The following is a 17708-nucleotide window of genomic DNA, read 5'->3' as shown; positions in this document are numbered from 1 at the left end:
TAACTGTTGACATTACCTGTTTAAATTCCTTCTCCTAGTTCAGAAGCTCTCCCACTGAGCACCTTCTGACTCCCCTACCATCCCCTGCCTGCAAGAGAACAACTCCCTTTGTAATTTTCCATGACCTATCCAAATCCTATAAAACTGCCCCACCCCTAACTCCCTTTGCTGACTCTCTTTTCAGACTCAGCTTACCTGTACCCAGGTGATTAAAAAGCTTTATTGCTCACACAAAGCCTGTTTGGTGGTCTCTTCACATGGATGCACGTGACACCCTCCTTCAACAGGTGTTAACCCTAGAGGACTAGAACCTAGTCAGTTATGGCAAAAAGATATTACACATGTCCCTGAATTTGAAAAACTTAGATATGTATACCATTGATACCAATTATCACCTAATTAGCACACATGCTCTTCCTGGAGAGTCCACCCAATATATGTTGCTAAACATCTTCTCTTTTCTGTTTATGAGGTGGCCCACAAAAATTAAAACTGATAATGGTCCAGCTTATGCCAGCTCACTATTTCAATAATTTTGTCACATGTGGAACATCCAACATTCCACAAGCATTTCATATAACCCCGAAAGACAGGCCATAGTAGAATATGTCCACTCTACTCTTAAAAATACGCTCAGAAAACAAAAAAAGGGGAATATGAGTAAGGACTCTGCAAAACTACTAGCACAAGCTTTATTCACCCTTAATTTCCTAAATTTAAAAGATAAATTTCAATCAGCTATAGAAAAGCAATGTATGGTGTGGTCCAAATGATTTGTTAACGTGGGGAACAGGATATGCTTCTGTTCACAACCCCTCAGGTCCTCTTTGGATTCCAGCATGATGCATCAAACCTTACCATGGCGTGGCTAGGACCCAACCTGGTACCAGAAATGAAGGGAATGTCCTTGCAGGACACATACCCCTGGATGATGCGGCTTCCTGGGATGACACAAGCCCCAGATATTACCTTGGGGGGTGCTAAAGAAGACAACTCAGGAGGCTGAGCGAATCCTGCTCCAGACACAGACACCATTCACTCCAAATAGTTTATTCCTTGCTATGCTCTCTGTTGTACATTGCAACTCACATAGGGTATTGATCCTTTCTATGCCATTGCTCTGCCTGCAACCCGCACCTGATACTCTCTATTGGACCCATCTCTTAGATCCGTAGCACCTGAAACTCATAGCACTTGAAAAAGTTCTGCCCTGTTACTTGGGCAGACACTCCCTTCCCAGCCTCTAATAATGTAAATGCTTGGCTAGGAGGGATTGACTTACCCCCAGTGGGATCCCTCATTAACGGCACACATTGGGCTAAGGTGCCAGGTAACACTACATATCACTCCACTATCCTCCCACTGTGTGTAAGTTATAAAAGTTCTAACCCTTACTGTGCACCTGTCCCATCACAATTATGACTACGTCATGGCCACGGAAATGCAAAGGAAATGCCTTGCATTGCCTCAGCTGGGCAATGCAACCAATGCCACTTTCCCCAACATTCCTTCCTGTGCTAAAGAACGTAGCCAGCAAAGTAATGGATTCCACTTTGGCTGGGAGGTCTGTCACGGGGGACATGCCTGTAGCCTCCAGTTAGACAATTATAACATCTTAGACTGGAGCCCCCACTGCCATTTAAAGGGCAACCATACTCATGTCCACATCTGTCGTGGCATCAATCACAGTTTCATAGCCACGTCCCATCCCTCTATGATTTGGGCTGATGGGGGGATGGGATATCCCAGACCCCAAGTAAAGTCCATGCCACCCCAAGACACTTTATGGTACCTGGGACATCTTAGTACCTCCCTTGACACCTGGCATGGGACATATCATAATTCTAGTAACTAAACTATGACCATTATTCATAATCACACAGATCAGTGCCAGATTTGCACTATCCGTCCATATGTTTTCCTTATGGGAACTAATAATGATTACACCCCTAAACTCCACGTTTCTGACCCAACTGCAGGGACAGGCTTGGTTCGCCTCATGTATCACTAATTACAATATATCTAATTTAAATATTACTAGCATCGTAGTATTAAGGAGAAAATCTGAGGCATTCCTACCAGTCAATTTGACATGCATTTGGCAAGGCTTTTCTGCCTTTGCCACCTTAGAACGTGCCCTGTCCCAGGTCAGACCCAAAGATTCATAGGCACACTTATAGCCTTTATAGTCTCAGCCATAGTCATCTTGGCAACTGCTAGTGTTGCTGTGGTCTCTATTACTGAATCAGTACAAACAGCTACCTTTATAGATAACTTGGCCAAAAATATGTCTAATGAACTTCTCTTACAGCAGGGTATAGATGAAAAGATTCTTGCACGCCTGCAAGCACTCCAGGCTGCCTTGGAATACGTAGGCGAGTGGCAAGATGCATTGGCATTCCAACAGCAATGAAACTGTGACTGGGAGAATAAGCACATCTGTGTCACCTTGGAATCAATCAATGTGTAGTTGGGAGGAGGTGAAACAACTCCTCGGGGAATCTTACATGATAATTTCACAGCAGGCATAAGGCAACTCAAAACTAAACTTCTAGCATCCCTAAACACCATAGATCTACATGCCCAACAAACAGCCATATGGCAGGATGTGCAAGAACATCTCTCCTGGATAGATCCCCACTCCTGGGGGGTCACTCCTTGATTGGAAAAGAATGTTACTGATTATGCTCAAGTTTGTCTTACGTTATTTACTAATTCTAGGATGCAAAGCTGGAATATGAGCAGTAACCGCTATGCCAGACAAACCGCAAATCCAGACCTGTTTGCTGCACACATTTGTAGTCTTCAATCAACAAAACCTGATGCAAAAACAGAAAAGGGGGAGATGTAGGAGTTCAGTCAGCGTGGTGGGGAAAGTTGTAAGAAAAAGTTACAGGGAAAGACACAAATCTTCTCAGAAGGCTGGGGGGTTTTGCAAAAGCTTTGAAAGAAAATTTGGCTGGAGACAGCCAAATTCTCCTATCCAGAGCCTGAGAGCAAAGGGTAGATAACAAGGGAATGTAAAGGAACATATCTAGATAAATTTGTTTACTCCTGTCTCCAGAAACCAACCATTGATCATTTTTGTGCAAGACTGCTCTCTACTTGGGGGGTCAATAATGTTTATTACCCACAAATTGTGTTTGCTGCAAGCCTTTGTCATTAAATCTGTACTAAATAAATGTGAGCAGGGCCAGCTTATGGGAGCTGCACTTTCTTGGTAGCTGCAGGACTCTCGTCAGCAGTGCTGAGCTGTGCGGTCCGCTAGCCATGCTGTCAGGCAAAATACCTGTGTCAGCATACTCCTTTCATCTGTCACTTGGCCAGAGTCTGCAGGACAGACTTGGCATGCTTTGAATGTAGAACTGATGGGACCTCATGCTGAGGCAATTACTGGATGAAAGGGAGAAATTCACCAGCTCAACCGTGTTCAAGTGTGCAAAGCAGAGGCGGTAAGTGCATCCACGCTGCTGTGCAGCCAGCGTCACATCCCTCTCCAGAACTTTCCCATCTTCCCCAACTGAAGCTCTGTCCTCCTCATCCCCGTCCCGGTCTCTGGAAGCCACCACTCCTGTCTCCAGGAATTTGACTTCTCTTGGGACCTCGCATAAGTGGAGTAATTTGTCTATTTGTCCTTTTGTGACTGGCTTGTTTCACTTAACATAATTTCTTCAGGGTTTCTCCAGGTTGTAGCCCTCGGGGTTTTGGGCTTGAGCAACTTGGAGGTGGCGTTTGCTGAGATGGGGATGAGGACAGGACAAGTCTTCTGGCTCAGCTGGCAGTGAGCCCTCCCTTGAGGTCAGAGGCAGATATCGCATCCCTGCATTTCCAAGGGATCTGTTTTCCCAGTAGATGCTTCCTAAAATGATTGTTGAATAAAATGGACTAGTTTCTTATATTTTAGCTTTTATAAATGAGTAGGCAAAGGTGATCCTGAATGCATAGTTCTAAAAACTGGGAAGAAAGGAAGGGCTGGGCATGGTGGCTCACATCTGTAACCCCAGCACTTTGGGAAGTTGAGGCAGGAGGATGCTTGAGGTCAAGAGTTTGAGACCAGCCTGGGCAACATAGCGAGACCTTGTCTGTATTTTATTTTATTTTTGAGACAGAGTCTCACCCTGTTGCCCAGACTGGAGTGCAGTAGCGCAATCTTGCCTCACTGTGACTTCCACCTCCCAGGCTCAAGCAATTCTCCTGCCTCCCGAGTAGCTGGGATTACAGGCATGTGCCACCAACGCCTGGCTAATTTTTGCATTTTAGTGGAAACTGGGTTTCACCATGTTGGCCAGGCTGGTCTCAAACTCCTGGTCTCAAGTGATCCACCCACCATGGCCTCCCAAAGTGGTGGTATTACAGACATGAGCCATTGTGCCCCACCCAATTCCTATTTTAAAAAACAAAAAGGAAAATTTTATATATATATATATATATATATATATATATATATATATATATATATAAAACTGGCTGTGTGCAGTGACTCAAGCCTGTAATTTCAGCACTTTGGGAGGCCAAGGAAGTAGAATCGTCTGAGTCCAGGAGTTTGAGACCAGCCTAGGCAACATAGTGAGTCTCCGTCTCTACAAAAAATCAAAAAACATTAAGTGGGCATGGTGGCGTGTGTCTGCGGTCCTGGCTACTTGGGAGCCTGAGTGGGAGCACTGCTTGAGGCCAGAAGTTTGAGGGTGCAGTGAGCCAAGATTGCACCACTTCACTGTGGCCTGGACAACAGAGTGAGACTCTGTCTCAAGGGAAAAATAAAAATAAAAACTAAGGCTGGGCTGGGATTACAGGTGCTGTGGCTCACACTATAATCTCAGCACTTTGGAAGGCCAAGGCAGGGAGATCACCTGAGGTCAGAAATTTGAGACCAGCCTGGCCAACATGGTGAAAACCGCTCCTCTTCTAAAAGTACAAAATGTAGCCAGGTGTGGTGGCACGCGCCTGTAAACCCAGCTACTTGGGAGGCTGAGGCAGGAGAATCGCTTGTACCCGGGAGACAAAGGTTGCAGGGAGCCAAGATCGCACCACTGCACTCCAGCCTGGGCAACAGAGCGAGACTCTATCTCAAAAAAAAAAAAAAAAAAAAAAAAACTAGGAAGAAAAATAGAATTATATACTTTTGACAAGGATTGAGCAGAATTTCTTCTCCTGAAATTCAAGGTTGTGGGGAATCTTGAAAAACAAATACAGTATATTTAATACCGTCACCTGCAGCAGCTGTCCTAATATAGAGAACTTGGAGATGTACTTTAGGCAAATGCCTGGCAATTGTAACTCCATATTTTCTAGAGGATTTTCTTTTATAAGTATTTCCATTCCTAATGCAAGAGGACTTTTATGTACACAAAGTTGCTGTGAAAGGCTAGGAAGACATGAACAACCCCATGAAGGCCATGTTGAATGCGTGCTGCTCCCTGCACGGCTGTCCAAAGAGGGTGAAAGTCAGAGCATGCTCCATAATGTTCTTCTGGAAACACTAGCAATGCAGAGGCCCCTCTCCTCCCTTCCCTTCCCCTCTCCTTCCTCTTTTCTTCTTTCTTCTTTCAAGACAGGGCCTGGCTGTGTCACCCAGGCTGGTGTGCAGAGGCGTGACCTTGGCTCACTGCAACCTCTGCCTCCTGGGCTCAAACAATTCTCCCACTTCAGCTCCCCCTGAGTAGCTAGGAACACAAGTGTGAGCCACCATGCCTGGTTGATTCTTGTATTTTTTGTAGGGATGGGGTTTTGCCATGTTGCCCAGGCTGGTCTCCAACTCCTGGGCTCAAGTAATCCTCCTGCCTTGCCTCCCAAAGTGTTGGGATTACAGGTATGAGGCACCACACCCCATCAGATAGTATTTCAATGGTATTTCTTCTTTCCTTTATTCACAAGAAGACTGGGAATGCTGGCAAGAGGCCATTTAAACACAGTTCATTACTAGTTTTTCTTTCCTCATCCCATGTGATGGGTGAGACGCTTGAGCCTGCTGACATTGTGTTCATATCTAATGTGTTTGTGAGAAATTTGAAGCTACTGGCGAGCTTTGTCTTCGCCATCCTCTGCCCCAGCTGTAGGTGCTGACTCTCTTAATTGCTCAAGGGATGTTTTGATTTTAAAAAATCGCGTTAAAATAAAAGTTTAGTGGAATCATATGAACAGCATTTGAATTCATGGAACTCCGCCCTTTCCCTGCCATTAATTGTTCATGCTCTTCTCTTGCTACTTTTTTTTTTTCTCTTTTGGGTTAAAAACAAAGCAAAAAACCCCACAAATTAACAAAAAGCTCTACGGTGGTACAGAATAGTGTGTATAATATTTTTATGCAAATAAAAAAGTAGCACACGTAAATAAAGTGGCACACATAAATCGTGTTTTCTAGAAAGATATACCAGGGAGGGCTTGGAAGAAAAAAAAACTCTTCTTATTTTATACTTAAAAAGATACTTTTGATGAGAATTGCCGGCAAGATGGCCGAATAGGAAGAGCTCCGGTCTGTAGCTCCCAATGAGACTGATGCAGAAGATCGGTGATTTCTGCATTTCCAACTGAGGCACCTGGTTCGTCTCACCGGGACCCGTTGGACAGTGGGTGCAGTTCACTGGGGGCGAGTTGAAGCAAGGTAGGGTGTGGACTCACCCGGGAAGTGCAAGGGGTGGAGGAATTTTCTCCCCTACCCAAGAGAAACCATGAGGGACTGAGCCTGAGGAACTCTAGCACCGATACTGCGCTTGTCCCACGCTCTTCGCAACCCACAAACCAGGAGGGAAGGAGATTCCCTCCGGTGGCTACCCCACCAGGGCCCTGGGTTTCAAGCACAAAACTGGGCAGCCATTTGGGCAGATACTGAACCAGCCGCAGGAGTTCTTTTGTTCTATACCACAGTGGCGCCTGGAACATCAGCGAGACAGAGCCGTTCACTCCCCAGGAAAGGGGCGCTGAAGCCAGGGAGCCAACTGGTCTGGCTCGGTGGGGTCCCACCCCCTGCAGAGCCCTGCAAACTAAGATCCTCTGGCTTGAAATTCTTGCTGCCAGCACAGCAGCAGTCTGATTGACCCCGGACAGGAAGAGCTTGGCAGTGGGAGGGGCGTCTGCCATTGCTGAGGCTTCACTAGGTGGTTTTATGATAACAGTGTAAACAAAGCCGCTGGGAAGTTAGAACTGGTCGGAACCCATTGCAGCTCACCCAGACTGCTGTGGCCAGACCCAGGTTTCTCTTCTCTGGGCAGGGCATCTCTGAAAAAAAGGTGGCAGCCCCATTCAGGGTCTTATAGATAAACCTCTATCTCCCTGGGACAAAGCACCTGGGGAAAGTGAGTGCAGCTTCAGCAGAGGTAGAGGCCCCTGCCTGACAGCTCTGAAGAGAGCCCTGAACTTCCCAGCACAGCCGAGCTCTGCTAAGGGTCAGACTGCCTCCTCAAGTGGGTCCCTGACCCCTGTGTGTCCTGACTGGGAGGAACCTCCCAGAAGGGGCTGACAGACACCTCATTCAGAAGAGCTCTGGCTGGCATCTGGCAGGCGACCATCTGGGACAAATCTTCCAGAGGAAAGATCAGGCAGCAACCTCTACTGTTCTGCAGCCTCCACCGGTGACACCCCAGGCAAATAGGGTCGGGAGTGGACATCCAGCAAACTCCAGCAGACTGGCAGCAGAGGGGTCTGACTGTCAGAAGGAAAACTAACAAACAGAAAGGAATAGCGGGTCCACTCAGAGATCCCATCCGAAGGTCACCAACATCAAAGGCCAAAGGTAGATAAATCACAAAGATAGGGAGAAACTAGTGTGAAAAGGCTGAAAAATTCAACAACCAGAATGTCTTTTCTCCTCCAAAGGATCACAACTCCTCGCCAGCAAGGGAACAAAACTGGATGGAGAATGAGTTGGACGAATTGACAGAAGTAGGCTTCAGAAGGTCAGTAATAACAAACTCCTCCGAGCTAAAGGAGCATATTCTAACCCAATGCAAGGAAGCTAAGAACCTTGAAAAAAGGTTAGATGAATTGCTAACTAGAATAACCAGTGTAGAGAAGAATATAGATGACCTGATGGAGCTGAAAAACACAGCATGAGAACTTCGTGAAGCATAACCAAGTTTCATAGCCAAATCGATCAAGTGGAAAAAAGGATATCAGTGAATGAAGATCAACTTAATGAAATAAAGAGAGAAGACAAGATTAGAGGAAAAGGAATAAAAAGGAATGATCAAAGCCTCCAAGAAACATGGGACTATGTTAAAAAACCAAATCTATGTTTGATTGGTGTACCTGAAAGTCATGGGAGAATGGAACCAAGTTGGAAAACACTCTTCAGGATATTATCCAGGAGAACTTCCCCAACCTAACAAGACAGGCCAACATTCAAATTCAGGAAATACAGAGAACACCACAAAGATACTCCTCGAGAAGAGCAACTCTGAGATACATAATTGTCAGATTCACCAAGGCTGAAGTGAAGGAAAAAATGTTAAGGGCAGCCAGAGAGAAAGGTTACCCACAAAGGGAAGTCCATCAGACTAACAGCGGATCTCTCGGCAGAAACCCTACAAGCTAGAAGAGAGTGGGGGCCAATATTCAACATTCTTAAAGAAAAGAATTTTCAACCAAGAGTTTCATATCCAGTCAAACTAAGCTTCATAAATGAAGGAGAAATTAAAGCCTTAACAAACAAGCAAATACTGAGAGATTTTGTCACCACCAGGGCTGCCTTACAAGAGCTCCTGAAGGAAGCAGTAAACATGGAAAGGAAAAACTGGTACCAGTTACTGCAAAAACATACCAAATACCAAATTGTAAAGAACATCGACACTATGAAGAAACTGCATCAACAAACAGGCAAAACAACCAGCTAGTATCATAATGACAGGATGAAATTCACACGTAACAATATTAACCTTAAACGTAAATGGGCTAAATGCTCCAATTAAAAGACACAGACTGGCAAATTGGATAGAGTATAGACCCATCAGTGTGCTGTATTCAGGAGACCCATCTCATGTGCAAAGACACACACAGGCTCAAAATAAAGGGATGCAGGAATATTTACCAAGCAAATGGAAAGCAAATAAAAGCAGGAGTTGCAATCCTAATCTCTGATAAAAGAGACTTTAAACCAACAAAGACCAAAAGAGACAAAGAAGGGCATTACATAATGGTAAAGGAATCAATGCAGCAAGAAGAGCTAACTATCCTAAATAGATATGCACCAAATACAGGAGCATCCAGATTAATAAAGCAAGTTCTTAGAGACCGACAAAGAGACTTAGACTCCTACACAATAATAGTGGGAGACTTTAATTGACTTTAATAGTGGGAGACTGTCAATATTTGGCAGATCAATGAGACAGAAAATTAACAAGGATATTCAGGACTTGAACTCAGCTCTGGACCAAGCAGACCTAACAGACATCTATAGAACTCCATCCCAAATCAACAGAATATACATTATTCTCCGCATCACATCGTACTTATTCTAAAATTGACCACATAATTGGAAGTAAACACTCCTCAGCAAATACAAAAGAATGGAAATCATAACAAATAGTCTCTCAGACAACAGTGCAATCAAATTAGAACTCAGGATTAAGAAACTCACTCAAAATCGCACAACTACATGGAAACTGAATAACCTGCTCCTGAATGACTACTGGGTAAATAACGAAATTAATGCTGAAATAAAAATGTTCTTTGAAAACAATGAGAACGAAGACACAACATACCAGAATCTCTGGGACACATTTAAAGCAGTGTGTAGAGAGAAATTTACAGTACTGAATGCCCACGAGAGAAAGCAGGAAAGATCTAAAATTGACACTCTAACATCAAAATTACAAGAACTAGAGAAGCAACAGCAAATAAATTCAAAATTTAGCAGAAGACAAGAAATAACTAAGAAGAGAGCAGAACTGAAGGAGATAGAGACAAGAAAAACCCTTCAAAAAATTAATGAATCCAGGAGCTGGTTTTTAGAAAAGATCAACAAAATAGACTGCTGGCCAGAATAATAAAGAAGACAGAGAGAAGAATCAAATAGATGCAATAAAAAAATGGTAAAGGGGATATCACCACGGATCCCACAGAAATAAAAACTACCATCAGAGAATACTATAAACATCTCTATGCAAATAAACTAGAAAATCTAGAAGAAATGGATAAATTCATGAACACATATACTCTCCCAAGTCTAAATTAGGGATAAGTTGAAACCCTGAATAAATTGATAACAAGTTCTGAAATTGAGGCAGTAATTAATAGCCTACCAACCAAAAAACGAGTCCAGGACCAGACGGATTGATAGCCGAATTCTACCAGAGGTATAAAGAGGAGCTGGTACCATTCCTTCTGAAACTATTCCAAATAATAGAAAAAGAGTGAATCCTCCCAACTCATTTTATGAGACCAGCACCATCCTGATACCAAAACCTGGCAGACACACAGTGAAAAATGAAAATTTCAGGCCAATATCCCTGATGAACATTGATGCGGAAACCCTCAATAAAATACTGGGGAACAGAATCCAGCAGCACATCAAAAAGCTTATCCACCGTGATCAAGTCAGCTTCACACCTTGGATGCAAGGCTGGTTCAACATATGCAAATTAATAAAAGTAATCTATTACATAAGCAGAACCAATGACAAAAACCACACGATTATCTCAATAGATGCAGAAAAGGCCTTTGACAAAATTCAACACCTCTTCATGCTAAAAACTCTCAATAAACTAGGTATTGATGAAACGTATCTCAAAATAATAAGAGCTATTTATGACAAACCCACAGCCAATACCATACTGAATGGGCAAAAACTGAAAGCATTCCCTTTGAAAACCAGCACAAGAAAAGGATGCCCTCTCTCACCACTCCTATGTAACATAGTATTGGAAGTTCTGGCCAGGGCAATCAGGCAAGAGAAATAAATAAGGGTACTCAAATAGGAAAAGAGGAAGTCAAATTGTCTCTGTTTGCAGATGACATGATTGTATACTTAGAAAACCCTGTCATCTCAGCCCAAAATCTCCTTAAGCTGATAAGCAAGTTTGGCAAAATCTCAGGATACAAAATCAATGTGCAAAAATCACAGGCATTCCTATACACCAATAACAGACAAACAGAGAGCCAATCAGGAGTGAACTCCCATTCACAATTGCTATAAAGAGAATAAAATACCTAGGAATACAACTCGCAAGGAATGTGAAGCACCTCTTCAAGAAGAACTACAAACCACTGCTCAAGGAAATAAGGACACAAATGAATCAAAAAACATTCCATGCTCGTGGAGAGGAAGAATCAATATTGTGAAAATGGCCATATTGTCCAAAGTAATTTATAGATTCAATGCTATCCCCATCAAGCTACCATTGCCTTTCTTCACAGAATTGGAAAAAACTACTATAAACTTCATATGGAACCCAAAAAGAGCCCGCATAGCAATTCCAGGCAAGAAGAACAAAGTTGGAGGCATCACACTACCTGACTTCAAACTATACTATAAGGCTACAGTAACCAAAAGAGCATAGTACTGGTACCAACACAGATATATAGACCAATGGAACAGAACAGAGGCCTCAGAAATAACACCACACATCTACCACCATCTGATCTTTGACAAACCAGACACAAACAATCAATGGGGAAAAGATTCCCTATTTAATAAATGGTGCTGGGAAAACTGGTTAGCCATATGCAGAAAATTGAAACTGGACCCCTTCCTTACACCTTATACAAAAATCAACTCAAGATTGATCATGACTTAAATGTAAGACCTAGGACCATAAAAATCCTAAAAGAAAACCTGGGCAATACCATTCAGGACACAGCCATGGGCAAAGACTTCATGTCTAAAACACCAAAAACAATGGCAACAGAAGCCAGATTTGACAAGTGGGATCTAATTAAACTAAAGAGCTTCTGCACAGGAAAAGAAACTATCATCAGAGTGAACAGGCAACCTACAGAATGGGAGAAAATTTTTGCAATCTATCCATCTGACAAAGGGCTAATATTCATAATCTACAAAAAACTTAAACAAATTTACAAGAAAAAAACAAACAAACCCATCAAAAAGTGGTCAAAACTTGGAGCTTGCAGTGAGCCAAGATCGCACCACTGCACTTCAGCCTGGGCGACAGAGCAAGACTCCATCTCAAAAAAAAAAAAAAAAAAAGTGGACAAAGTATGAACAGACACTTCTCAAAAGAAGACATTTATGCAGCCAACAAACATATGAAAAAATGTTCATCATCACTGGCCATTAGATAAATGTAAATCAAACCCACAATGGGATACCACCTCATGCCAGTTAGAATGGCAATCATTAAAAAGTCAGGAAACAACAGATGCTGGAGAGGATGTGGAGAAATAAGAATGCTTTTACACTATTGGTGGGAGTGTAAATTAGTTCAACCATTGTGGGAGACAGTGGGGTGATTTCTCAAGAATCTAGAACCAGAAATACCATTTGACCCAGCAGTCCTACTACTGGGTATATACTGAAAGGATTATAAATCATTCTACTATAAAGACACATGAACACTATGTTTACTGTGGCACTATGCACAATAGCAAAGACTTGGAACCAATGCAAATGCCCATCAATGACAGACTGGATAAAGAAAATGTGGCACATATACACCATGGAATACTATGCAGCCATAAAAAAGGATGAGTTCATGTCTTTGGCAGGGACATGGATGAAGCTGGAAACCATCATTCTCAGCAGTTTCACCACAAAATGTATTTGAAACAAGAGTTTTGTCATCCCTCTTTTTTTTTTTTTTTCTTTTTAGAGATGGGATCTCACCATCTTGTCCAGGTTTCCCCTGGGCTCACATGATTCTCCTGCTTCAGCCTCCCCAGTAGCTGGGACTACAGGCACATGCCACCACGTCCAATTAATTTTTTAATTATTCTTTTGTATAGTTGGCATCTCATTATGTTGACCAGGCCAATTTCGAACTCCTGGCCTCAAGCAATCCTCCTGCCTCGGCCTCCCAAAGTGCTGGGATTACAGGCATAAGCCCCTCTGTTCCTGTGACTGTCCCTCATTTTTACTACAGATTCCAGTTATTCTCCTATAGCCATTTGATTGTGTTTATTGGTGGGAATGACACTCACCCTATTTAATTTTTTAAAAAATAATATAGCCCAGAAACTGATTTCATAAAAACAAAATAAAAAATACTCTATTTTATTTTATTTTATTTTGGGATAGAGTTTCGCTCGTTGCCCAGGCTGGAGTGCAATGGCACAATCTTGGCTCACTACAACCTCTGCCTCCCAGGTTCAAGCAATTCTTTTACCTCAGCCTCCCAAGTAGCTGGGATTACAGGCACCCACCACCACACCCAGCTAATTTTTTGTATTTATTAGAGACTGAGTTTCACCATGTTGGTCAGGCTGATCTCATACTCCCGACCTCAAGTGATCCACCCGTCTTGGCTGCCCAAAGTGCTGTGATTACAGGCGTGAGCCACTGTGCCTGACCCAATATTCTTCTTTTCTTAAAGAAGGTCTGCTAATGGGCAGGTGGGTCATGTATGGACGGGCATAACTTCTTCTCACCTAGGCCGCACCAGCACCTGTCCTACACAAGCTCCAGACCTGCCGGAGCCTCCACTCCTGAGATGTGTTTCCTCATTAACTTCTCACCTCCACCCACCAGCCCCTGCCCTGGAGTTTCTTTAGCTGTACTGGCTACAGTTTTGAGGGGTTGTTCTCCATACAAACTGCAGCTCTCCTCTGCCACCAAGTCAAAGTGTGCTAGAAGGAATTCACTGAATGACCCTCTTGTTGCCATTCAATTTCATACAGTCTCACCAATCCACATGCCACAGGCCAGAAAGAGCCATGACAATGACCAGCTGTGGAGGGACTCATAGATGAAGCCACAGTCCTACAAGAAAAACTGGCAAGTTTCCTCAAAAAACAATTTTTTTTTAGACAGAGTCTTGCTCTGTTGCTCCGGCTGTAGCACAGTCGTGCCACCTCGGCTCACTGCAACCGCCGCCTACGAGATTCAATCAATCCTTCCGGATTAGTCTACCTAGTACCTGAAATTACAGATGCCCACCACCATGCCTGGCTAAGTTTTGTAGTTTTAGTAGAGATGGGGTTTCATCCTGTTGGCCAGGCTGGTCTCAAACTCCTGGCCTCAAGTGATCTGCCTGCCTCAGCCTTCCAAAGTCCTGGGATTACAGGCATGAGTCACCTGCACCTGGCTGGTTTTACAAAAATTAAACATAAGTCAGGCTTGGTAGCTCATGTCTGTAATCTCAGCAACTTTGGAAGGCCAAGCTGGGAGGATCTCCTGACTCCAGGAGTTCAAAACTGGCTTGGGCAACATGGTGAGACCCCATCTCTACAAAAATAAAAAAAGATATTAGCTGGGCATAGTGCCTGTTGTCCCAGTTACTCGGGAGGCTGAAGCTGGAGGACCGCTTGAGCCAGGAGGTGGAAGCTGCGGTGAATCATGTCTGCCCCACTGCACTCCAGCCTGGGTGACGGAGTGATGTCCTGTCTCAAAGAAAAAAAAAAGAAAAAGAAAAAAGTATAGAAATCTAGCAATTCCACTTCTGGGTATATAATCAAAGGAACTGACTGCAGAATCTTGAACAGATGTTTGCACACCCATGTTCACAGCAGCGTGATTCACAATAGCCAAAAGGTGGCAGCAACCCAAGCGTCCATCAACAGATGGATGAATGGGCAAAACGCAGTCCAGCCACACAGTGGAATAGTATTCAGTCTGAAAAAGGAAGGAAATTCTGGCCCATGCTATAACATGGATGCATCTTGAGGACATTAGGTTCAGTGAAATAAGACAAACACAAAAGGACAAATTTTGTACAATTTCGCTAATCTGAGGTCCCTAGAGAATCAAATTCATAGAGACCGAAAGTAGAATGGGGGTTGCAGGGGCTGGAGGAAGATGGGGGAGTTAGTGTTTAATGGGTGCAGAGATTCAGTTTGAGAAAATGAAACAGTTCCGGAGATGGATGGTGGTGACAGTTGCACCATGATGTGGACATCCTTAAATGCCACTGAACCGTGTACTTAAAAGCGGCTAAAATGTTGGCCATGGTGGCTTATGCGTGTAATCCCAGCACTCTGGGAGGATGAGGTGGGCGGATCACCTGAGATCAGGAGTTTAAGACCAGTCTGGGCAACATGGCAAAACCCTGTCACTACAAAAAAAAAAAAATTAGCCAGGTGTCGTGGTGTGCACCTGTAGTCCCAGGTACTCTGGAGGCTGAGGTGGGAGGATGACTTGAGCCCGGGAGGTGGAGGTTGCAGTGAGCCTAGATTGTGCTACTGCATTCCAGCCTGGGTGATAGAGTGAGACCCTGTCTGAAAAAAGAGAGTCTGCTGATGCAGGTGGAGCACCTGAGGTCGAGAGTTTGAGACCAGTTTGGCCAACATGGTGAAACCATGTCTCTACCAAAATTACAAAAGTTAGCTGGGCATGGTGGCGAGCACCTGTAATCCCAGCTACCAGGGAGGCTGAGGCAGAAGAATCACTTGAACCCACGAGGTGGAGGTTGCAGTGAGCTGAGATTGTGCCACTGCACTCCAGCCTGGGCGACAGAGTGAGACACCATCTCAAAAAAAAAAAAAAAAAAAAAGTGGCTAAAATGGTCAATTTTATAATTATATTTTGCCACAATTTTAGAAAGAGAAAGAGAAAGAGGAGAGAAGCAAGTTATGAACAAGGAGAACAGGGACGAGCGCGTGGCAGGCACTGATCCTGGCCCTTTGAGAGTGAGATGGGAGAGAACACTCAATCCCCGCAATTAAGGGGGCATGATGTGGTTAATTCTTTCCTCAAATCTGCTTATTCGTCTTCCAGCAGTTTTATAGGGCTGTGTACCTTCCGAAAATTCCCAATATAGATGCTCGCGGCTTACAACGGGGTTATGCTGCCTGCTAACCCATCGAAAAGTCAAAACCATTTTAAATGGGCCAGGCATAGTGGCTCATGCCTGTTGTCCCAGCACTTTGGGAGGCCGAGGCAGGCAGATCACTTGAGGTCAGGAGTTCAAACCAGCGTGACCAACATGGTGAAACCCCTTCTCTACCGAAAATACAAGAATTAGCCGGGCTTGGTGGCAGGCACCTGAAATCCCAGTTTCTCCTGATGCTGAGGCAGGAGAATCACTTGAACCCGGGAAGTAGAGGTTGCAGTGAGACGAGATTGTGCCACTGCACTCCAGCTCGGGTGACACAATGAGACCCTGTCTCAAAATAATAACATTAATAATAATAATAATAATGATAACAAATTGTTAAGCGGCGCCATCATAAGTATGGTACTGTCTAAATTTGTTTCCTCCCCACATTCCTGCCTCTACTTCCTTAGATTTTGCCAGTGGTTCTCAGTGTGGGCTGACATTGGGAACTCCTGGGGTACTATCAGAATCTCCAGTGCTGGAGTCCCACGTGCAGAAATTCACATGTAATTAGCTGGGGTGGCCGGGGTATGAGGCAGTTTCAGATCTCTCCGGGTGACTGTCAGGTACAGCCTGAGCAGAGAACCACTGGTTCAGGCCACGGTTCCTTCATCGGGCGATGAGTGAGGCCTCCTGTCTCCAGACGCCACGGCCTTCCTGCGTCCCCTCCATCCTCACCACTGCAGCCTGAGGGATCTTCCTGAAGCAACTGGACCCACTGATCTGTGGAAGGGTCGGCCAACCCCGCCATAGGGATCAGCTCCGACCCACGGGCGGAGTTCCACCCTTCACATGTTTTTGTAAATAAAGTGTCATTCGCCACTAGCCGAAGCTCATTCATTTGGGACTGCGGGGTGTGCAAAGCCTAAAATACTGACGAGCTGGTCCTTTTCAGAACATGATCCTTTTCAGAACAGTCCAAGACCAGAAGTCCTACGAGCCTCCGGAGTTCACTTCCCGCTGCAGGTCCTGCCTCACGGGTCCTGGCTCAGTTAACCTGCTCTAGGGACACCCCCCCTTGTTTTGGGCAGAATGGGGTGCACCTCCTCTTGCCCTCACAGGGCCTGGGTTCCATTAGCTCACCGTTCTCCTTGTTTGTGATCGGCCTGTCTCTCTTGCAGAACTGGGAGAGCCAGCAGGGTGGAGGGGGCGGGGCTTCCTCTGTGACTCTCATAGCTGGCCAGGGTCTGGCACACAGTAGGTGCTCAAGATATGTGCTGTCTCAGTGGTTTAGTTGAACGATATTCACTAAAGCCACATCAAAGCCTATGCTGGGCTGGGAGCCATGGCTCATGCCTGTAATCCCAGCACTTGGGGCGGCTGAGGGAGGTAGATCGCTTGAGCCCAGGAGTTCAAGACCAGCCTGGGCAACCTAGTGAGAACCCGTCTCTACTAAAAATAATAATAATAATAATAAAGCTACATGTGGTAGTGCTTGCCTGTAGTCCCAGCTACTAGGGTGGCTGAGGTAGGAGGACGGCGTGAGACCTGGGGTTAAGGGGGTGGGTTGAGGCTGTAGTGAGACGTGATTGTTCCGCTCTACTTTAGCCTGGGCAACAGAGAAAGACCTTGTCTCAAAGAAAGAAAAAAAAAGAAAAAAGCCTAGGCTGACTGTTAATAGGATGAATAGAGGAGTCTTGGTTTGTGCAGAGAAACCTAGAGAGATTAAAAAAAGTTTGGCTGATTTAAAGCTTTCTCTGACTTCACTTTTGCTAAGAATTTGATGACTGTCATTCGTTTAGTCACAATAATAGCAAACAATACAAGTTTTTTGGCAAACAATAACAA

This window comes from Macaca mulatta, chromosome 8 (assembly GCF_049350105.2).
Source record: "Macaca mulatta isolate MMU2019108-1 chromosome 8, T2T-MMU8v2.0, whole genome shotgun sequence".
Lineage (NCBI taxonomy): Eukaryota > Metazoa > Chordata > Mammalia > Primates > Cercopithecidae > Macaca > Macaca mulatta.
The sequence above is the reverse complement of the archived record's forward strand: the minus strand, read 5'-3'. Positions refer to the sequence as shown.